This window comes from Macaca mulatta, chromosome 8, assembly GCF_049350105.2.
Source record: "Macaca mulatta isolate MMU2019108-1 chromosome 8, T2T-MMU8v2.0, whole genome shotgun sequence".
In the NCBI taxonomy this organism is placed as follows: Eukaryota; Metazoa; Chordata; class Mammalia; order Primates; family Cercopithecidae; genus Macaca; species Macaca mulatta.
In genome coordinates, this window is record NC_133413.1 from 68,670,915 (window position 1) to 68,694,179 (window position 23,265).

The following is a 23,265-nucleotide window of genomic DNA, read 5'->3' on the forward strand; positions in this document are numbered from 1 at the left end:
GGGCCTAGTAGTTAAAGATCGACCCCTGACCTAATGGGTTATGTTATCTATAGATTACAGACATTGTGTGGAAAAGCACTGTGAAAATCCTTGTCCTTTTCTGTTCCGTTCTAATTACCAGTGCAGATGCATGTAGCACCCAGTCACATACCGTCTGCTTGCTCAATTGATCACAACCCTCTCACACGGACTCCCTTAGAGTTGTAAGCCCTTAAAAGGGACAGGAATTGCTTACTGGGGAGCTCATTTTTTGGAGACCTGAGTCTGCCGATGCTCCCAGCTGAATAAAGCCCTTTCCTTCTACAATTCGGTGTCTCAGGGGTTCTTGTCTGTGGCTTGTCCTGCTACATAACCATTAAAATTGTGTCTTGCTTATACGAGGATTGCATGTCAAAATAAGAAAACATTTTGTCGTGATATTTCAGTCTCCAAATAAGACCATCATTTATGGAAGTTAAAATTAATTACTTCTGCTAAATTAATACAGGTTTGAGCTTTTATATTAAGTATATGTTCCAGGTTTTTTTATGTAACGGTATCTTTTAGACATTATTCAACCACATAAAACATTGAAAATCAAGATTTATAACCTAACATTATTTTTTAAAATGCTTTCTAACATAAATCCTTTTTGTAATTTATGTATGTAATTAGAGGCACAGGGAAATAAACATAATATCTACTTCATCAACGTCTTACTTGGTTAAATGCAAATGAAGGAGTAGATTGTATATGTTTCTATAATATAACCTCTCTGTATTTATTTATTTATTTACTTTTTTTTTTTTTTTTGAGACAGAGTCTCGCTCTGTCACCCAGGCTGGACTGCAGTGGCACGATCTCAGCTCACTGCAAGCTCCACCTCCCGAGTTCATGCCATTCCCCTGCCTCAGCCTCCCAAGTAGCTGGGACTACAGGAACCCGCCTCCACGCCTGGCTAATTTTTTGTATTTTTAGTAGAGATGGGGTTTCACTGTGTTAGCCAGGATGGTCTCGATCTCCTGATTGTGATTCAGCTGCCTTGGCCTCCCAAAGTGCTGGGATGACAGGCATGAGCCACCGTGCCCGGCCCCTCTATGTATTTAAAAAGCTACATGGAAAATGCAACTAGTGATGCTATAGTCTGAATGTTTGTGTCCCCCTGAAAATTCACATGTTAATACCTAATCTGCAATGCAATGGTATTAAGAGCTGAGGTTTTTAAGAGGCAATTTGGTCATGACAACAGAATCCATATGAATGGAATTAGTGCCTTTATGAAAGAGCTCTGAGGAAATTTGTTTGCCCTTTCAACATGTGAGTACTTAGAAGGTGTCATCTATGAACCACATAGTGAGGGCTCACCAGCTGCCAAATCTGCTGATGCCTTGATCTTGGACCTCCCAGACTCCAGAACTGTTAAGCAATACATTTTCGTCATTTATAAGCCACCCAGTTTAAGGTATTCGGTTATAGCAGCCCAAACAGACTGAGACACGTGGGAAAAGAGGGTGCATAGGTATACACACTCACTGTGATAGTTAATTTTATATGTCAGTTTAATTGGGCTAAGAGATGCCCAGATAGTTGGTAAAACATTATTTCTGGGTGTGTCTCTGAGGGTGTGTCTGGAGGAGATTAGCATTTTAATGGGTGAACCAAGTAATGCAGATGGCCCTCCCTAATGTGGATGGGCATCACTCAAGCCACCAGGGCTTGCAAAAAACAAAAAGGCAGAGAAAGGGCAAATTTGCTCTCTTTTCAAGCTGGAAATATCCATCTTCTCCTGCCCTCAGACATTGACACTCCTGGTTCTCATGCCTTCAGACTCAGATGGAATTACTCCAACTTTCTTGGTTCTCCAGCTTGCAGATAGCAGAACATGGAACTTCTTGGTCTCTATAATAGTGTAAGCTAATTTCCATAATTAATATACATTAATTTATATGGGACACACTGTCCCTTTTATAACAGTATTATAAATAATAATAGATCTTATTTATTAGTAAGAGGTACAATTATATCTCTACTGGTTCAGTTCTGTTTCTCTGAAGAATCCTGACTAATCTACCCACTTTAGACCAGTTTAATGGGCCAATTTAATTAGTCAAGAATAGAAGACATATACTGTCTGTATAATTGCAGCTAGAGGTTAACTTAAGCCATCTAGGAAAACCTCTCTCAGGATCTGACAAGCTCAATAGCTCTTCTGCCTTTGCTCTTTTATACTTGGAGCTTACATTTCCATTCTGGAAGAACTAAAGTTACAATTTAAGAAAATATTACCTAGGCCACAGTCTCCTAGCGGGAGAAATGACAGTTATCTGTGAGGCATACCCAAATAACATCTCCACCTCCAGGTTTCTAGCATTCTGAAAAGCTCGCTTTCCTGCATTCCCCCACCATCCCCACACTTGTGCATGGGTGATTCACACAGTGTTTAGTTCAAGGACCATCATCACAACTCTACTTACTGAAATACAAGATTTGATACAGAGAAAAATAACACCTTTTTTATTAGAAATTAACAAGACTATTTTACCATTCATATTCTTAAATATGTGGCTTTGAGAATCTTTCCAAATCCACAAGAGAGTCAGATGTTGCTGTAATCCCTCATTCTCATTCTCTCCTGGTTTCTGATGTGTGTCCTCAGTTGGGAAAGATGCCGTCACGGCCTTTGGTAGCTGCACTCAGATTAGGGATTTCTCCATGATAACAGCGTGTTCTGTGCTCAGGATTCAGTTGTGTAGGAAATGTTGCAATGCAGAGATTCCATAGCAGTTCCTAGAGATGAGAATTTTCTGCATGTAAAGTGACACAGAAATTATGACACTATCAGAATGTGTATTTGTCTCAAAGAGTATCAGATGAAGCTTTGTGAGCTGCTCTGATTTTGCTAAGTAATGAGGGAAATTTCAAAAGGAGTTAGCTACATTCCCATCCTCATGCAGTTTATAGTCTAGTGAGGTTAATAAGGAGCCACCTGAGACCATATTTGTTCGTCAGGTACTTAATTGCATTGGACAATTTATTAGTGCATAACGCAATTTGAGTTCTGAGAAATAAACCATCATCAAATCCAAAATAACACAGAAAGACCTTCTAAGAATAGCACAGCTATGACATTTACTAAGAGTTTGGGAATTCAGCCAATCCAAAATTCCTAAGAGATTGTTATGCTTTGTGATTATGAGAAAATTGTGCTAATATTTAAAATTTCTGCTTACTAGTGAGCATAAAACTCCTAACAACTAAATAGGAAGTAGAGGCTGTCAGAGAGAGATGTGCGTATGGATAAATGTCACAGTTATACACTGATATTTTTGCAGCCTATGTTGATGTGTGTGTGTATCCATACTTCCATCAAAAAAAAAAAAAAAAAAAAAAACCAAAAAGGCAACATATGGTTACTTTTTTCTCCCCCGAAAAAATTCAACATACTCTGATTTAGCCTTCCTGTATTGTCCCAGAGAGTTCAGAAGAAGTTTTTGGATTGGGTGGAATGATGAGGTTGGTAGTAGAATTGCTCTTTCCCCTACCCCATTCTGTCTTTTCCTGACCTCTCTCCCTCTATTAATTCCTCCACCCCATTCCTCTTCTATGACAAACTAACTGGGAATTTGCAAACACAGATTTTCTAAAAGGATATCTACTTAAAAGTCTTGGCTGCTGGTGGTCAAACTAGCAGAAAATTCAGGAAATGTGTAATTTGTAAATATGTAAAAATGATTTGGAGTCATTAAAGTACTGCAGAGAAGATTGATTTTTACTTCTTTGGTGAATGTAAGAATAGCCATAGAAGTGGTAATAAATAATAGACTTGACTGGTTGTTTGATGACCTGTTTAACTGGAAAAGCTATTGGACTACATGCAGGTAAGATGTGAATAACGAGATGGGTGAGGGAAACACTGAAAATGAGAGATTTGGTGACAGAATGAATGAGAGAGGATGAGTGGGGGAATAAACTAAAATTCACATCTACACCAAAAGCACTCTGATATTTTGTGAAAATTTTCCTATAATTTTCAGGTGATTTCTACAAATGTCAGAAATACCATTGCTCATCCATTAGACTGATACAGACAACTGAAAAATAGAATGCCTACATGAAATTCTGACTATATCTTTACTAAACATTTAGAAATCATAACATACATGTTGAAAAAAAGTTCAGGAAAAAATACACGTTGAATTCTTAGACTTACAAGTCTGTGTACCTACTTTAAAATCATTTTAAAAGAGGAAAATAGTTACGATGTGGCTACCATCAGTAAACCAGAAACCTAATATTTCCTACGTGTCTTTCTCTTCTTGTTTTCTCTTGCTTGCTATCTGTTTTGTTCACTAGCATCTCTGCCATAAAATAGTAGAAAGGAGAAAAAAGTCATTTTTGGCTATTAATGAACAGGCTTAATATTTGATTAGGAAGAGGTTTGAATGAAATTAGGGATTTCAGTAATTCATGCCACCCTTGATTTTTGATTCCAGGGAAAATGAGAATTGGTGAGCTCTATACCAAATAGATGGATTATATTTTTATTAAGTAAGCACTCTAATGTTCTAAATTTATCTTACCACAAATAGTTTAAAAAGAATCCACATATTTAGTGCCTTATTTCATACTGTAAAAATATGAAAAGTGCATAGATTAACCTATTATTCCACATACAACACAAGCATAATTCTGGCATCATAATCCTTTTAGAATATTTATAAATCTGAAAGTAGGTGAAAGTATCACGTCAACAAAAAAAAAGAGCTCATGTATTTATTTCATACAAGTGGACACAGCATCTCAGTTCTCAAGCATGAATCAGTTTTATAGCTGGAAAGAACCTAAACAGTTTCAACCCCTCCTCTGCATAATTATTTGGTTATTCATAATATTTGGCAATCCAGAGTTCTTCAGGCAATTTTTCATTCTGTTCAATGTCAGTAACAGAGACAAAAATTAACTCAGTTCAGTCTAATTAAATAGACAGCATCTGTGTGTCCTCCATGGTCTCTGTTTCTGGGGAGCAGTCCTTATTTTTTCTTGTTATTGATCAGGTGCCTTCACTGGGTCCAACAGCTGGGTGCCAGGGACATCATCTCCTTTATCTGTGCTCTTGTGGTAGCAGTTTCCTGCTCCTGCCAAAATCTAAGTCAACTCACTTTCTGTTGTTTGTCTTTTCAGCTTCTCTAGGACCTTTGCAAGTAGTTCCCTGTATTAAATTCTCTGTTTCCAACTGAACCCTGACTGATGCATTTGGGGATAATAATAACTTTGGTTATTGACAGGTGATAGCAATGAACACTGGGATCCTAGGAAATACCCAGGTGGAGCTGGATACAGTATTTCTTGTGTGTTTATTTGCTGTTAATTTTCAATCCAGTTTAGACATACAATACAATACAATACAATACAATACAATACAATACAATACAATACAATACAATACAAGTCCCAGCAATGTCAAATTGCTATAAAAGCTTACAAACACAGGCTTGGTGCCCTTCTTCTTCCTTCCTTCCTTCCTCCCTTCCTTCCTCCCTCCCTCCCTCCCTCCCTGCCTTCCTTCCTTCCTTGAGTCTCTTTCCGTCACCCAGGCTGGAGTGCATTGGTGCAATCTCAGCTCACTACAGCCTCCGCCTCCCTTGACTTCAAACAATTTTCCTGCCTCAACCTCCCAAGTTACTGAGATCACAGGTGCACACCACCATGCCTGGCTAATTTTTGCAATTTTAGTAGATGCGGCGTTTCACCATGTTAGCCAGGCTGTTCTCAAACTCCTGACCTCAGGTGATCCACCCGCCTTGGCCTCCCAAAGTGCTGGGATTATAGACATGAGTCACCATGCCCAGTATTGGCTTTCACTTTCTAAATTCATCTTGTACTAGAGTAGCCACACACAATTCACGGACCACTGCTGTTGGTGCACACACAGCTCTTTGAGTAGCACTAGCTTAGTAGAGAGCTAGGAAAGAAAACTGCTCTGCAAATTAGAAAAAGATGTGGAAGTTAAACATAAGATTCTGGAGTCACTGGCAAGTCAGTAGTAGTTGAAAACATGGAATTGGAAAACCAAAAAACCAATAAGGAGAGGAAATGGGAAATGGACAGACAGAAGCAGGCTAAGGGCAGAGGGTCAGCAAACACCACACTTTGGCCAATGGCAAGTAGGTACTCTGCAGAAGCAAGGACTAAAGGTGAGAACTGAGATGACATAGGGAGAAGAGAAGCACAGCTGCCCAGCATGGCATTGCAGTGCCTTGCAGGTGGTCTGCTGGCCTTGCATGCCTCAGAGAGGCACTCAGTTCAGTACGCCCTGGTGATTAAGGCCGGCACAGAAACGTATTACCTGTTTTAGAAAGAATTTCATCAAAACAGTTAACTTAAAAGCATTGCAGTAATTTACTTGGAAAATTCACTCATGAAGAACACTGCCTTAATTGATGATGATACTGATAAATCTGAGCAGCATCCGAGTCATCGGATAGAACTTTCTATGGTGATGGAAGCACTTATCTGTGTAGCCCAACAGGGCAGCCATCAGCTGCCTGTGGCTACAGAGCACTTGAAAAGTAGCCATTGTAGCTGAGAAACTTGTTCACATTTACAATACAAAGTTTTTAATTCAATGAATTTAATTTAAATGTAATGAGGCCGGATGTGGTTGCTCACTCCTGTAATCCCAGCAGTTTGGGAGGCCAAGGCAGGTGGATCATCTAGTTTGAAACCAGCCTGGACAACATGGTGAAACCTCCTCTCTACTAAAAAAAAAAAAACTTTGCTGGGCATGGTGACACATGCCTGTAATCCCAGCTACTTGGGAGGCTGAGGCAGGAGAATCTCTTGAACCCAGAAGGTGGAGGTTGCAGTGAGGTGAGATCGTGCCATTGCACTCCAGCCTGGGCGACAAGAGCGAAACTCCATCTTAAATATATATATATATATATATATATATATATATATATAATTAATTAATTGATTTAATTTAATGAATGTAAATTCCACAAAATTTTAATTCATTTAAATTTCAATAGCCTCATGTGACTACCGACTCTCTTACTGCATAGGTAATATGTGAGATTCATTGGCAAGTTTGGCTTATAGTAAAGATATATAGGCTTTGGGGTCCCATGGACCAGTCTTTAAGTCCTCTAATCACTAACTCTGTGATCTTGGATTTGTCTCTTTCCCGGGCATGAACTTCTTCGTTCATAAAATGAGAATCAATAATATTTATGTTTAGGGCCATTGTGACCACTGAAAATGAAACACGTAAACTGCTAGAACAGAATTTCAATAAATGGTAGTTATTAGTATTAAATGATGGAGGTCAGTATTCAAGAACATACTTTGATTGTTTTGATCTTCTGGTCGCCAGCCTGAACATGCACTATGCTGAGAAACAAGCAGCATGAGGGAACCTCCGGGGGCTGTTGCCCAAGATGGAGTGGAGTGGTCTCTTAGTCCAGCAACTGACAATGCTTTTCTATTTAGTGGCTCTCTTATCTCAGCTTTGCTGTGAGCTGTCTTTTTTCAGTGTGATTTCTTGTAGCAAATCCTCCAGCTCCTCATAAGGTGCATTCCTTGCTCCTTTTTTCTAGTTCCTCAGAAGAACTATGGTTGTTAAGGGGAAAAGACAAATTGAGCTTGTTCAATCAATAACTTTAATTTTACATACAATTCTAAGTCAATGGAGTCTGATCTGAGGGCTGAGGGTTTCTCAAGTCTTTTTCTGTGGAATTAAGAGCACAGATTCACCTTTACCTTAGACTTATTTACCTTAGCCCTGCCAGATCGCTACAATCTCTTGGGCAGATCTTTAAAAAAAAAAAAAAAAAAAAAAAACACAGGTCTATCCCTAGATCACTACAATCTCTTGGGCAGATCTTTAAAAAAAAAAAAACAAAACACAGGCCTATCCCTAGATCACTACAATCTCTTGGGCAGATCTTTTGAAAAAACAACACAGGCCTATCCGTTCTCCCTCAACCTAGAGACCCGGCATTAGCTGGCAGTACTGTAGGTGATTCTGTTTCGTGGTCTGAAAACCGCTGATGTATGCCAGGATTTCAGGGGGAGCTCTGGACAGACAGGGTGGTCTGACTGAGCCTGGGTTAATTGAGGGACTGCTGTACCACTCTTAGGCAAGAAAATGGGTACAGGTATCCCACTGATCCAATACAGGCATGCTGGATATTTGATTGAAATTTTCCCTGGCATAGCCAATCATTGGAACAATGACTGGATTCCAGAACTCTTATCTTATTTTATTTTATTTTTATTTTTATTTTTATTTTTTATTTATTTATTTTTTTTGAGACGGAGTCTCGCTCTGTCGCCCAGGTTGGAGTGCAGTGGCCGGATCTCAGCTCACTGCAAGCTCCACCTCCCAGGTTTACGCCATTCTCCTGCCTCAGCCTCCTGAGTAGCTGGGAGTACAGGCGCCCGCCACCTCGCCCGGCTAGTTTTTTGTATTTTTAGTAGAGACGGGGTTTCACCGTGTTAGCCAGGATGGTCTCGATCTCCTGACCTCGTGATCCGCCCGTCTCGGCCTCCCAAAGTGCTGGGATTACAGGCTTGAGCCACCGCGCCCGGCCCTCTTATTTTATTTTTTTACTTTTCCTCCGAAGCTGCTTTGGTCGTCTTGTTTTCAGAGATGGTTTACTTCCTTGTGCTCTCATTTTGTGAGGCTTGCATCTGTTTATAATATATTATTATTCAGCTTACGGGCTTTTATATATTTAAAGTTTCACTAGTTGTTGACACAACTTAGGTACGTACCCTTCTGGAGAAAGACTAGTGAAAACTCTGAGCTCATGTCTTTTCAAGCTCTCATTTTCCCGTAGGAAACCATTTTGGCAGTCAGAGGATTATGGCTAATAACTGCATGTCCCTAGGCTCCCTGCCTTGCTAGGAATAGTTCCACTGTCCAGAGTCACCTGTGAGTAATGGTTAAATTGCATACTGATTCGTGTATGGATGCTTGTTTGGGTACTAGTCAAATATTGTTACATACTTTTGGAGACAGAAATCTCTGTGAAACAAAAGAATTCCAAGCCTAGGATAATGGCCCACTTCTGAAGAATAAACAACACAATAAAATTCCAGTACAAACAACTAATTTCAACATTCTCTGAAAATCTGTAGCAGTCCTTAACATTTTCAGTCCCCAAAACAAGAAAACTATGTCCTAAATCAGCAAACATTAGGGTTTATGAGAGCAGTTTTATTGGCATAATTGATAAGACAATATTTACTGAAATATTCCAGCATAGATGTTTTATTGTGTTCTCTCTGGCTCTTTGACCACATCTTTTATTGGTTTTTGGTTTTGGTGAGGATACTTTGGGGCTACTAAATCTACACTGGGTGATAGTAAAACCCTAAATGAGAACCTTAATAATAAGAGTTAGGGCTTCCTACTAAGTGAACTCCTTGTCATATACTTTATTATCAAGAAGTAGTTTAGGCAATAGAAAAGCTAAAACTTGGCTGGCTCACGTCTGTAATCCCAGCACTTTGGGCTGCTGAGGCCTGTGGATCACCTGAGGTCAGGAGTTCCAGGCTAGCCTGGCCAACATGGCGAAACCCCGTCTCTATTAAAAATACAAAAATTAGTCGGGCGTGGTGACCCGTGCCTGTAATCTCAGCTACTTGGGAAGCTGAGGCAGGAGAACTGCTGAACCCAGGAGGTGAAGGTTGCAGTGAGTAGAGATCGTGCCACTGCACTCCAGCCTGGGTGACAGAGTGAGACTCTGTCATCAGAAAAAAAAAAAAAAAAAAAGCTAAAACTCATTGGTTACATTCCTGATTTTCAAAGCATGGATCATAGTGGCATCTTTTATGACTTTAAAAGTGAGACTTCTGGAAAGAAACTTAACTCAAAATGGCATAAGCAAGAAAGACAATTTATTGGTGCATTACTTCAGAAGTTCAGGATTTGACTGGTTTTAGAGGTGGCTGTCTTCAGATCGTCATTGGTGTCATCAGGGCTCTTTTCTGTCTCCATTGCTGTTTGACTTTTTTCTGGTTTTGTTTTGTTCTCTAGTAAGTTGACTCCAGCTGCTGCACGCGTATATGATACGGTCTCAGGAGCTGCCCTGTCAGTGAGGGAAAGGACCCCCCTCCTGTGTTCCCAGAGGATATTCTAATTGGCTGTCCTGGGTCATATCCCTCACAATGTCAGGAAGGTCTGTGGGCAGGTCACACCCAGTGGGAGGGGGAAATTCCTAAAAGGAAGGGATTGGGGCAAAGAAGTGGGGGAAAAAAAAAAAACTATACCTGAGAGGGAGAGAAATTGGTTCCATTTGCTATGGGAATGATGAAAAATAATTTCTTTCTACTGTTATGTGACTTTTGGAGTTAATGGAGACCACAGCGTAATCTGTGATCATAAGGAATGTATTAGTATGCCAAAGGAAAGTTCCATTTAAATCCCAGTATCATGTCACTTTCTTAAAATGGTAGTCTTTTAATTAGCAAAAAAAAAAAAAAAAAATTATTATAAAGTCTGAGTTTTATTTAGTTGGCAACTTCTTAACTATTATGAAACAATAGATTCATTGAATTGAAGCACAATTCAAATATAAAACGATCTTTCTGAGAAAATGCGATGAGTGAACTTGTATTTTCAATGTACTAGAGATTAAAAAGAAATCGTTGAATCCTTGCTAAATATTTTCTAGAAGAAACAATTATTTTGTGAGTCTGTATTCCATTCAAATTCATTTTGATAAAGATAGATTTTATCTTTTAGACTTCCCAATAGCAAAATTAAATTACAATGTGTTTAGTCTTCCTAAAACAACCCCTCTCATGAAACAACCAAGTTATTAAGCAAATCTAAGCAGAAAGCATTCTTAAATAATATATTGGCGATTTATAATGATGCACCCCAAAACATTTCATTTTAAAACATCAGCTGGCCCACATTTCAGAGGTAAGTACATCATGCTTGATATTTTTCGTTATTTTTTACTATTTTCTCCAAACTTTTTTTTGAAGTCTTAAAAATGCCTTCAGAAATTAAGCTAGACCGCTCCATCTGAGTATATGAAAGTTAGTAAAGAGAAAATGTCAAGCACCAAGACGTTTGGGTGTATTGACTACTAGGTGGGGTTATCTTATTCAGGATACAGGCTCTAAGTCTACAGAGCTGAGCTATCTGCACTGGGGTGGCAGTCCGAGATCCAGCGGTATCACCGGGTGGGAGCAGGGTGGGGGTGCTTGTGTGCGGATATAGGTGGGGGTGGGGGAGGGGGAGGAAATGGGGGCGCCGACTGAGTGCAGTGGGGGTGGGTCAGGGGTGGGGTGGACATCAGTAGCGGGGTGGAGATGTTGGGAGAGAGGCAGAGCTTGGAGCGGAGGTGCGAGAGGGGTGGGAACCCGGAAGGTGGGGTGGGGGCGAGATGGAGGAGGGGCGGGGCGCACGAGGGGCGTGTACACTGGCTCAGGGACACGCGCTCTCGGCCACAGCAACTGGCTCCAAGTTCCCTCCCTCGCTCTCCGGCGAAGCCTGCCTGAGCCCTCCCACTCGGTGCAGACCGAACCATCGCGGCCGCCGCCAGCCGGGCCCTCCGCGGCCGCGCGTCCTGGGCCCGTTCCGCCAGCCCCGTCTGCTCTCTACCAGCGGCCCCGCGACGGTGACCGTGAGGACTCGGCAGCCCCTACAGCCCGCTCTCGGCCCTCCGTCCCTCGCGGGCCCCGACTCTCCCTCCTCGCAGTCTCCGGGAGCCTGGCGCCCGGCTCGGGCCGCACCGCCAGGGACTGGGGTGCGCGGCCCAGGTAAGACTGGGCCGTGGGGGCCGGGAGAGAGACTGCTGGGCTGGGGTTGAGATTCGGGTTCAGTGGTCGCGCCGCGCCCCGACTGCGGACAATGCGAGAGCTGCGCGCGGCTGGGCGGCGCGGAGCTAAGCCGGCTTTGCGCCTGCAGCTTCCTCACCCGGCCCGGGTCTCCATTCAGCCCGGCCTCACTGGCCCAGGCGGACCCCGGCCGGCTTTCTGGGCCGCCGGGGGAGGCGCAGCGCCGCTGCCTACCGCGTGCCCCCTCTGCGCTCGACTTGGCTGCAAGTCCTGGGCTCGGCTAGGAGGCCGGGCGCGGGGCCGGGGCTGGAGCCGGGGTTGGAACCAAGGCTGGGGGAAGCTGGCGGTGCTGCGGAGCGGAGGTGGGCTCCGAAAGCGCGTCTGCCGGTTGCTGCTGGAGGAGTGAGACTACGAGGGATGGGGACTCCTCTCGGCCACCGCTCCTTGAATGGTCTCTAATCTCAGTGTTAAATACTTTGAGAATATCAATACCACCTAATCCTTGTCTGCTACAAATGTAGATTCTGAGGTTCCGAAAGTTTGCTTTTGGTTACCTCCTCCAGCTCGTCCCGCGGTCTCAATTGTCTCTATTTTCTTTGAAAGCATACAGATTTGAAATAGAATTAAATTCTCCTTGGCTCACTCGTGCCTCCATCACCCAGCGGAGCTCATAACTTGGCAACAAAGCCCATGCAGGCTGTGGGAAGCCGCGATGCCTGCTGCCCAGCCTGGTGCCCTCCTATTGTTTAGAGCTGGAGCTGTACATTGTACATGGCAGTGACAGGTCTCCCCTAAGCTGGCTCGTGGGGAAGGGGGAGATAACTTTGCAATGTGCTTAAATTTCTCTGGAAAGTGGAAAGAAAACACCTGGTGCCCGGCTTTTTAACCCTTTCGAGTTGTTATTTAGATTTATTCACACACACACACACACACACACACACACACACGTGCGCGCGCAGGCTTTCTTTCATGCCTAAAAAATAGGCAAACTTTGGGTTCTTCCTCACAGCCAACTTATCTCTTCTGCAAAATCTGGCACACATCTGTGACAATACTGCACTTCTGGCGTAACTGGTCTATTTCTCAAAAGGGAATATGATAGTAGAATAAGCATTTTTGCAGTGTGAATAGTAGGACTTCCATTTTCTTCGTTTCCTTTGTTAGTGAAGAAGGTATTTATTTAGTATTTCCCCCCCAACTTACACATAGTCATTTGTGGGAAGATACTTGTATTAATTTCTTGTGCTCATTTTTGTAACGTCACAACCCCTGGTCATTCAGGTAAGCTATTTATTAAGCATAGTTATTCTAGAATAAGGGTGAGTTAATGGTAAACTAGAATCCTTCACTGATAACATCCCACTGGTTTACCCTACGGTATTTAATCTGTAGTATTACTATAGATTGTACACTGTAAAGTCACTAATTGAACAGAGAGGTGGTTGGTGCCTTGTCAGCCTGACATAAAGTGCTTAGAACAGTGCCTTGCATATAGTTCTAGGTGTCAGCTAATATTACTTTTATTTTTTCTTATCAAGCTATGTGTTTTTTTCTGTTTGGAAAATGGCTGTTTTGATTTTTAAAATTCTGATCTGTTAAATCGTGATCTATTTTAAGTCTGTGGTTTTAATTTTAGATCCGGGCTGAGGTTGGGTTGTTATTTTGCCTGTGACTGACAGGCTCCTCTGTGTATCCTTATGCATGGTAAGGGTTGATTTAATTCATCTTACATAGTGGATCTCTTAGGGCAAGACCACAGTCTTGAACCCAGTCATGCTCTGGTGCCTTTCATAAGGAGACCTGGTTGTCCTTAAGAGCCTAATTGTTTAAAGAGAGGCCTCGACATTAGGGAAGACCTGGGTGCTGAACTCCATCCTTACCTCCCCTGCATTCCCTTGTTCTCTAGGTTTAGAATCCTACTTCCAATTCCCAGTGGAAAGAACCATTGGTACAGCAGAGTTAAGTAACTCTCACAGTGTTAAAAGATGATAAAAGATAAATATATCTACTGTATATACATCAAGCAGAGCAAGCAGGATTCATAGCCTAACAAGCTAAGAAAACTCACTTATTTAAAACTACTTATTTGCCATGTGTTAGTAACCAAAGATTGTGTTTGCTATTTAGATATTTTAAATGATTGTCAGGAGTTTACTCTCATTTCATGTTCTCCTTTCCCCTTTAACTTTGAAGTGACTTTTTAAAAATTATTATTCCTAAATAACTTACTTAGCTAAGCGAAGGAATGGTATTAACTCTTAGGGCACTGCAGAAGCAAAACTGCTGTAGGCACAGTGGCTTGGCAGTAGATGGTGCTGTAGACAAGGCTGGTGGAGGAGGCACATGTATGGTCTAGTAGAATCCCAGGGATTAATTTAGCAATCCCATTGTTGGCTGCCCCCAAAACATACTCTTACCAACCAGACACTATCCAACAATCTTTTTGGGAATACAGTTTGTTTTTAAATTTGTACTTTATATGTTCAACATTTGTAGACTGTTGACCATTTTTCTCTCTGAAAGCGATCGCATTTTAGGTGCTACACAAACATTACTTGTAAAAATATTATTAGGCAACTGTTCACTTTATTTTCCCATAGTAGAGTCAGATTGATCAGCTGAGCCTAGAGTATCTCCAACTAATCTGAACTTTTTTCATACTTAACTTTTTAGGAGAGAGAAACAAACGATCAGAAACCTACTTGCATCTTGAATTTATTTAAGAAAACAATTTCTTAGGGCCAATTCTCATTTACTTTGATTTGCATCATTCTTCTGCCTCCTGGTGTGATGCAGTGAGAATTGATATTCAGGATGAAGACTGAAGTGTTGCAAAGTCATGACTCATCCAAGAAAAATACATCCATTTTATTCAGTACAGACACCAAGCCTAGAAATCTAGTACACTCAGAAAAAGGATTTTCTGGTTCATAATAACAGTTATCTCTAAGGGCTGGCTCTGGGACCAGCAAAGTCCTCGATGGTTGATGTTGGGTGCGTTCTCTCCTCTAAGAGAGAGTAGGTGCTGTTATCCCTTTTCTATCATACAAGTGAAGGGAAGTGACTTGTCTGAGTCACATAGCTAATATGTGGCAAGGTGTGTGTGTGTGTCTCCAGACCCCATGAATCTTTCTGTCATACCAGGAGGAGTAACTTCTGCCTTGTACATTCAGTTGCTGGAGGTGTTTGTGTTCCATACTTACTTTTCAGGTTTGATGTCAACAAATCTCTTCTCTAGAACTCATTGACATACTTTGAATTTTGTGGTTAGCATTTGATTATCAAAGAGTCTAAAATGAGAAAAGGTACACCACTTTTAGTTTTCAGGGGAAACCTTTTAAGATTTCACAATACCTTGTTAAAGATCGCTTGTTTTAGGAAGGTTGAAGAGAGAGATGGCACATTTAACTTCTTTGAACTATGTAGACTCTGATAAAAATGTCTTAGATTTAGAAGTAATAAAGAATGTTGGGTCTGTTTTTGACTTTGTTGCTCAGGTGATCTGGGAGTACCACAGCTCCCCATATGCCCAGTGACTTTCTTTCCCTTGGGTTAAAGAAAGTTTATTCATTTTGATCACTTAAGTACATCAGAGGGGATTATGATGATTTTGGAAACATTGAATCAAATCCTCTTTCTGTATATTCATTTATTTTATTTTAGACTTTAGGCAGAGCCTAATCTGATTTTTTTAATGGTGATTTTTTTTGTACTGAAAACATTATAGAAATATAAAAATGTAATATTTGGGAATTGTTCAGAAGAAAACACATATTATAGCCAAAGTGTTTATCAAGGAAGCTAAATGTAGCATTAACTCTAGACTTTGAAAGGATAAGTTATGGGATGATTTGTATGAAAAATTTTGGGGAATAATTGTAGGAAACTTAGTTTTTCATTTTTTGTGAATGTTAACATCCAAACGATTACAGATAATAAAGATATAAGACTTCTCCACTGTTCCAGAATTTCTTTTTCATCCTGTTTTAAAACAACCTTAGTTTGTTTCTGAATGATCCTTTTGTAATATAAAATTAATTTACTTAAATCATGCCTATGTCATTTTGACATCTGAAATTTCCTTACACTTATGGGAAGAACGGATTGAGTGAGATTTTTACGTTTTTCACATTTTACAGTTTGTCTCATGAGGAAACTCCCATAAGAAACTGGCATTCAAAGACATAAGCCTTGTTTTTTGTTGTTGTTGTTGTTTTAAAGGAAAGTTTAGTAGGTGAAGCAAGTTACTTTCTTTGCTCAGTATGTTTGGTGACAAAAATAGTGAACATGTGGATGATTAAACAGTTTTAAACCGGCATTAAATCTGTGACTTTAAAATTGTAAACACTTTAGAGAGAAGTTCAAAAATGAATACCTAAGCAAAAGGAAACAGTATGTCATTTGGTAGACAGGTTTCTGGAAGAATTAGAAGAATTCTGTGGTATGTTTTATACATCAGGGCAAGATCAATGGGTTTTGAAATTGTCCAGTTCCAGATAAGGCTTTTAAAAATACAATTCACAGGCATATGGGAAATTTTTGAGTGGTTGTGTTGTAATGCAAAACATTTTTTTTTCCTCACAGCCCCATTAGAAGTTTATTTCATCTTTTTAATTTTATTTTTTGGGAGGAATCACATATAGGCTTCAAAATGATCATTCTCACCAGTGATTTTTTTTTTGTCCCATTAACGGGAACTTAATATAAATAAAAAATAAGTAATTGTGCAAAAGAACATAGTTTACTAAGTTCCTCTACTATGATGATTTTGTTAAACAGATATTGATAGAGGACTTATTGTGTGCCAGGTACTTTGAATAAACACCAGTCAGGAAAGACAAGGTTCCTTCCTCTTTGAGGCTTTATTGTGTAAAGTGGGAAAATAGATAATAAATTAAGTGAATAAATGAAAAGTGAATTTAAGGCAGTAATAAGTGCAGTCAAGAATGGGGGCCACTTTTCCATCTGGGCTTGGTGGTCTGGGAGGGCTTCACTGAGGACTTCAGGGCTGACTTCAGTGAAAAGAAGGCAACCTCTGCAAGGTCTCTGGGCATTGAGGATGACCCATGCAAAGGCCCTGAGACAGGCAGAACCTGCCCTTATGAGGAACAAGAGATAGCAGCAAAGGAACCAGGTCAGCAGGGCCTTATGGACCACAGGGGAGTTGGGGTTGGGGTGTAGCGTTTCCATTTAGTTTGAGTATAGTGGGAGCTGCCAGATGGATGATGGATGGTAGATAATTCTCTCAGTTTCTGCTAAGTTCTTTTGTGTTACTTGTGATTTCACATCTCATTGTAAGGGCTTTTGTTAGTACACTGATTTTGGTGCTGTTTGTATTTTTCAATAGGAAATCATACTCATTTTATAAATAAGAATATTTGTGTATTCTTCTTCAGGCTTTTAATCTTGCACAGTTTTTGCTTGTTGACTACAGTCCTTGGGTGAAGTTTAGTGAATAAAATGCAAAGACATCTTCAAACACTTTTGTAGACACTCCACATTTATGGCTGTGTATATATATTTAGTCACACACATGCCCAAACACGTTAGTCAATTTACTTTCTCTGGCTGCCATGGGGGCCACCGTTTCTACTCTTGGCCAAAAAGAGACAGTTGGAAATTGAACATTCAGCAACTTTGGAAAATACCAATGAATCCTGATTACCCTTGTGTGTTTTTACCACATAGTTAAAACAAGGTGAATTGGGAGGTTCATTGTACAGTTGACTGTGAGTTGGGGATTTGAAAAAAATTCCTTTAATCTATCCCTAGTCAGTGTCCTTTCAAATGATCATTAATTGGAATGTTGTGATTTTAAAATCAGATTTTTTTTCCCCAATAAATTTTGTTCTTGTTTAGTGACCATGACAGAAGAAGAGAAATCATTGTGTGGGTTGTTAATATGACTAGTCATGGGTGCTCTTCACAGCTTCTGTTGGCTTTGTTCCAACCTGCAACATGCACCGGCTGTGTAACCATAAACCGTTTTATAACGTTTTGGTAAAGTGGCCACAATTTTTGCAAGGATAGACTCCCTGCCTAGTAACTTAGTTCTTTAATTTAATGAAGATTTTTTTTTTTCTAGTTCTTCTTAGTGAATCTGTACGTACCTGTCTTGGTGGTGGAGAGTAGTACAGTCATATAAATATATATTTTGTGGGTCGTTGAAATGTTCTTTTAGGTAGTGCCAGAGATTATCGATGGTGTGCCTGTATTATTTGGAAATTGACTTCAAATGAATTTTCCATGGAAGCAGTGAAAGTGCCACACTTGTCATGGAGCTAGTGTGTGCAGGTGTGTGGTGTGTGTGTGTGTGTGTGTGTGAAGGGCCTAGTGTTCAGTATGTACATAGCATTTCCTGTTTTTCCTGTTAGAAGTGGCTCTGCCCTTGCCTCAGTGTGACATGTGCTTTAACTCATGTGGCCTGATTTGCTTATTTGATTTTTCTTACAGGTATTTTTCCTTTCAGGATTCACTAGCATCACAAGATTGAACTGTTTTGATTGTTCATCCCTGGTTGCTATCTCCACAAGCCTTTTTCAGAGTAATATCAGTGTGAAACATGCTGCTGTTTAGGTACTGTGAGTTATCCATAAAGGGACCAAATCACAGGGCCCTTTAATGAAATATGCCTGCATATTAGCAAATACCTTTATGCATTTTGTGCCAGAGATGCTTAAGTATCTTCATTTTACTTTGGACTTTTAATTTTACCAGATGGTATTAATTATTCGCATATACCTTGTATAAGTCAGAGAACCAGAACCAATAGAATATTCATAGAAAAAGAGATTTATTACAAGGAATTGGCTTACATGATTATGGAGGCTGAAAAGTCCCATGGTCTGCTGTCTCCAAGATGGAGACCCAGGAGAACCAATGGTATAAGTTCCAGTGTAAGGTCAGGAAAATACAGATATATTAGCTAAGCAACGAGAGAGAGAGAGAGATAAAAATCAATCTTTCTCCACCTTTTTGTTCCATTTGGGCCTTCTACTGGTTGGATAATGCCCACCCACATTGGGAAGGGCCATTTCCTTTACTCAGTCCATCAATTCAATGCTGATTTCATCCAGAAACACCCACAGGTACAGCCAGAAATAATGTTTAACAAAATACCTGGGCACCCCAATAGCCCAATCAAGTAGACACATAAAATTAACAATCACATATATGTAATACAATCAGAGTAAGGTTTTGTGAAAACACTTTTGTAAAAGTATATTTCCCAAGTTGGTTTAAATGAGCTGACTCCAAGAGTGTTAACACCAGATACCCCTCCTCTAAGTCCTGCTCCTCTACAAAGTCTTTCTCAGTAGTGCTAGCAACATCATACTTTTTCCTTCCTGACCAACACTTCCTTTATTGACCCAATTGATTGCTGCATTTTTGGTGTATTCTTGGTTTTGTGAGTGTATCTTCTGTAAGACAGTAAGTTCATCCACAATGAAGACAGTATCTACTGGCATACCTTGGAGACAAATCGTGGGTTTGATTCCAGACCACCACAATAAATGAATATTACAATAAAGTGAGTCACAAGAATTTTTTGGTTTCTGGGTGCATATAAAAATTATGCTTTAACTGTATTGTAATCTATTAAGTGTGCAAGAGCATTGTCTAAGAAAACAATGTACATACCTTAATTAAAATACTTATTGCTAAACAGTGCTGATGATCATTTGAGCCTTCAGCAAGTCATACTCTTTCTGCTATTAGAGGTTCTTGCCTTAGTGTTGATGGCTGCTGACTGATCAGGGTGGCAGTTACTGCATGTTGGAGTAGCTGTGGCAATTTCTTAAAACAAGACAATAATGAAGTTTGCTGCGTGAACTGACTCTTCCTTTCACCAAAGATTTCTCTAGAGCGTGTGTTGCTGTTTGATAGCACTTTCCCCATAGTAGAACTTTCAGAACTGTAGTCAGTCTTCTCAAACCCTGCCACTGTTTTATGAACTAAGTTATGTAATATTCTAAATTCTTTGTTGTCCTTTCAACAGTAGAACATCTTCAGCAGGAGTAGATTCCATCTCAAGAAATGAGTTTTTATTTTTTCATCCATAATAAGCAACTCCTCATCATTGGTTTTATCATGAGATTGCAGCAATTCAGTCACATCTTCAGGCTCCACTTGTAACTCTAGTACTCTTGTGCTTTCCACCAGATCTGAAGTTGCTTCCTTCATGGAAGTCTTGAACCTCTCAAAGTCATCTATGAGAGTTGGGATCAACTTCGTCCAAACTCCTGTTCATGTTAATGTTTTGATATCCTCCCATGAATCATGACTGTTCTTAATGGTATTTAGAATGCTGAATCCTTTCCAGGCTTTCGATTTACTTTTCCCGGATACATCAGAGCAATCAGTGTCTATGGCAGCTATAGCCTTACAAAGTGTATTACTTAAATAATGAGACTTGAAAGTTGAAATTACTCAATGATCCATGTGCTGCAGAATGAATGTTGTGTTAGCAGGCATGAAAACAACATTTTTGTCCTTGTACATCTCTATCAGAGCTTTTGGGTGACCAGGGGCATTGTAATTCAGCAGTAATATTTTGAAAGGAATCTTTTTCCTGAGCAGTGGGTCTCAACAGTGATCTTAAAATATTCAGTAGCTCATACTGTAAACAGATGTGCTGTCATCCAGGCTTTGTTGTATAGAGCACAGGGATAGTAGACTTAGTATCATTCTTAAGGGCCCTGGGACATTCAGAGTGGTAAATCAGCGTTAGTTTCAACTTCAAGTTACCAACTGCATTAGCTTCTAATGAGAGAGTCAATCTGTCTTTTGAAGCTTTGAAGCCAGACATTGACTTCTCCTTGTAGCTGTGAAAGTTCTAGATCAGCGGTCCCCAACATTTTTGGCACCAGGGACCGCTTTTGTGGAAGACAGTTTTTCCATAGACTGGGGGATGGGGTGGGGGAGGGGGGTGGTTTCATGATGATTCAAGCTTATCACATTTTTCATTAGATTCTCCTAAGGAGCATGCAACCCAGATTCCTTGCATGCACAGTTCACAATAGGGTTTGTGTTCCTTTGAAAATCTAATGTCTCCACTGATCTGACAGAAGATGGACTGCTTGCCTACCACTCACCTCTTGCTGTGCACCCTAGTTCCTAACCCCGGGGATTGGGGTCCCCTGTCCTAGATGACATCTTCTTCCAGTATAAGGCCGTTTCGTCTACACTGAAAATCTGTTGCCTAGTTGTAGCCATCTTCATCAATGATCTTAAGTCAATATTCTGGATAACTTGTGCAACTTCTGCGTTAGCACTTGCTGCTTCACCTTGCACTTCTATGTTACGGAGATGGCTTCTTTCCTTAAATCTCATGAAGTGCCGGGCACACTGGCTCATACCTGTAATCCCAGCAGTTTGGGAGGCTGAGGTGGGTGGATCACTTGAGGTCAGGCCAACTGACCTTGAACTGACCTGTTCAAGACCAGCCTGGCCAACATGGCGAACTCTTGTCTCTACTAAAGATACAAAAATTAGCCAGGCCTGGTTGTGCATGCCTGTAGTCCCAGCTACTTGGGAGGCTGAGGCAGGAGAATTGCTAGAGCCCGGGAAGCGGAGGTTGCAGTGAGCTGAGATCGCACTACTGCACTCCAGCCTGGGTGACAGAGCAAAACTCCGTCTCAAACAAACCTCATGAACCAACCTCTTCTAACTTTCAATTATTCCTTTGCAGCTCTTTCGTCTCTCTCAGCCTTCATTGAATTGAAGAGAGTTAAGGCCTTGCTCTGGATTGGGCTTTGACTTAAGGGAATATTGTGGCTGGTTTAATTTTTTAGCCAGACCACTAAAACTGTCTCCCGAGAAGCAATAAGGCTGTTTTGCTTTCTCATCCTTTGTGAGTTTGCTGGAGTAGCAGTTTAAGTTTCCTTCAAGAACTTTCCTTTGCATGCCCAACTTGGTTGACTGTTTGGTTGAAGAGGCCTAGTTTTGACCTGTCGTGGCTTTTGACATGCCTTTCTCATTAAGCATAATCATTTATAGCAGTTGATTTAAAGTGAGAGATGTGTGACTCTTCCCTTCACTTTAACACTTAGAGGCCGTTGTAGGGTTATTAATTGGCCTCATATCAATATTGTTGTGTCTGAGAGGATAGGGAGACCTGAGCAGAGGAAGGATGGGTTGGAGGGTGGTGCAGCAGTCAGTGGAGCAGTCAGAACACATACACTTATTGGTTGTTTGCTATCTTTTGTGGTTACATTTCATAGTGCCCCCAAACAATTACAGCGGTAACATTGAAGATCCCTGATCACAGATCACCTTAACAGGTAAAACAACGAAAAAGTTTAAAATATTATGCGAATTACCAAAATGTGATACACAGACCAGAAGTGAGCACGTGCTCATGGCACTGACGGACTTGTTTGATGCTGAATTGCCACAGACCTTCTATTTGTAAAAAAAACATTATCTTTGGAGCATGTTAAAGTGAAGTGCAGTAAAACAAGGTATGCCTGTGTATTTTTCCATGGTGAACATTGTCTATGAAACAAAAACAGTGGTGTTGTTGATACCCGTTTCCTCCCTAATCCGTATGGTCTTTGTAAGGTGCACGTGGAGATGACTGTTAGAGCCATTAGCACCTCTTACACTTCTACCAAATCTAAGTCTCCATTTTATGAATTATCCCCAACAAAACTTACATTCAGGTGTAAAGTGATGGCAGTTACTTCGTACAATTACATCTTACTTAGAGGTTTCATTCCTATTTACTCTTCAGATTTTGACCAGGTAAAGAAGTGTTTTGAAACTTAAAAATAACATTTTCTGGTATTAACAGAAGATAGTTATTTAATTTGATGGTAACTACCATTTATTGCCTAACGTGGTGATATCAGGAAGGAACTGGGCTCTCTATCATTTTTTTCCAGAAACCATCATTCACAACTGGCTTTTCCTCCATTAGCACGTGAAATCAATCACAGTAATAATAATGACAATAATATTATTATTCAGGCAGATCCTTATATTTTACTTACTTTTTCCTGGCACTACTTTGTGTGATGGCTCTGTCGGTTTATGGGTGAAATAGTTGATGCGTTCCTGCTTATGTGCAATGTTAGCTTTGCTTTCTGAGAGTTTAGGCTTCAAGTAGTAAAGAACTGAGCAGTTGCATATAACTAAAACTTAATAATTTCTCTGAGTTCACTTTTAGACTCACTTGTTTACAATGCTCTAGACTTTCCAACGGCTCTTCATCTGTCCCTCTTTGGCCAGGAGTTGGTTTGAGACTAGAATCAACTACAGACACTGGCTTGGGATAAGGCCTAAGGGACCGTGCAATAGTGGGTGGCCATGGAACCCTAGTGCTATGGCCATGGCAGGGTTCAATAGGCTGACTGTGGGTCTTTAAACCTCAAGGAAGAGTTTTATCTAGACCTTCTAGGGTAAAACTGGCTGGGTCCGAGTGTAATAAAGCTAAAACTTTTCACTAAGGACATTTCACTGTTAGGACATGAAGTCCACCCTTAA

The 23,265-nt window shown here is 40.6% G+C and overlaps 1 protein-coding gene across 2 annotated transcripts in view; it reads left to right on the top strand.

Annotated features, from left to right (window-relative positions):
* The first annotated feature begins 11,462 nt into the window (after positions 1 to 11,462).
* FAM110B (family with sequence similarity 110 member B) overlaps positions 11,463 to 23,265 on the top strand; it is a 152,973-nt gene continuing 141,170 nt past the window's right edge. Inside the window, 1 exon segment of one of the 2 annotated variants that reach the window (NM_001193942.2) lies at positions 11,463 to 11,760. The gene's annotated coding sequence lies outside the window, so the exon portion shown is untranslated. 2 annotated transcript variants of the gene reach the window in all.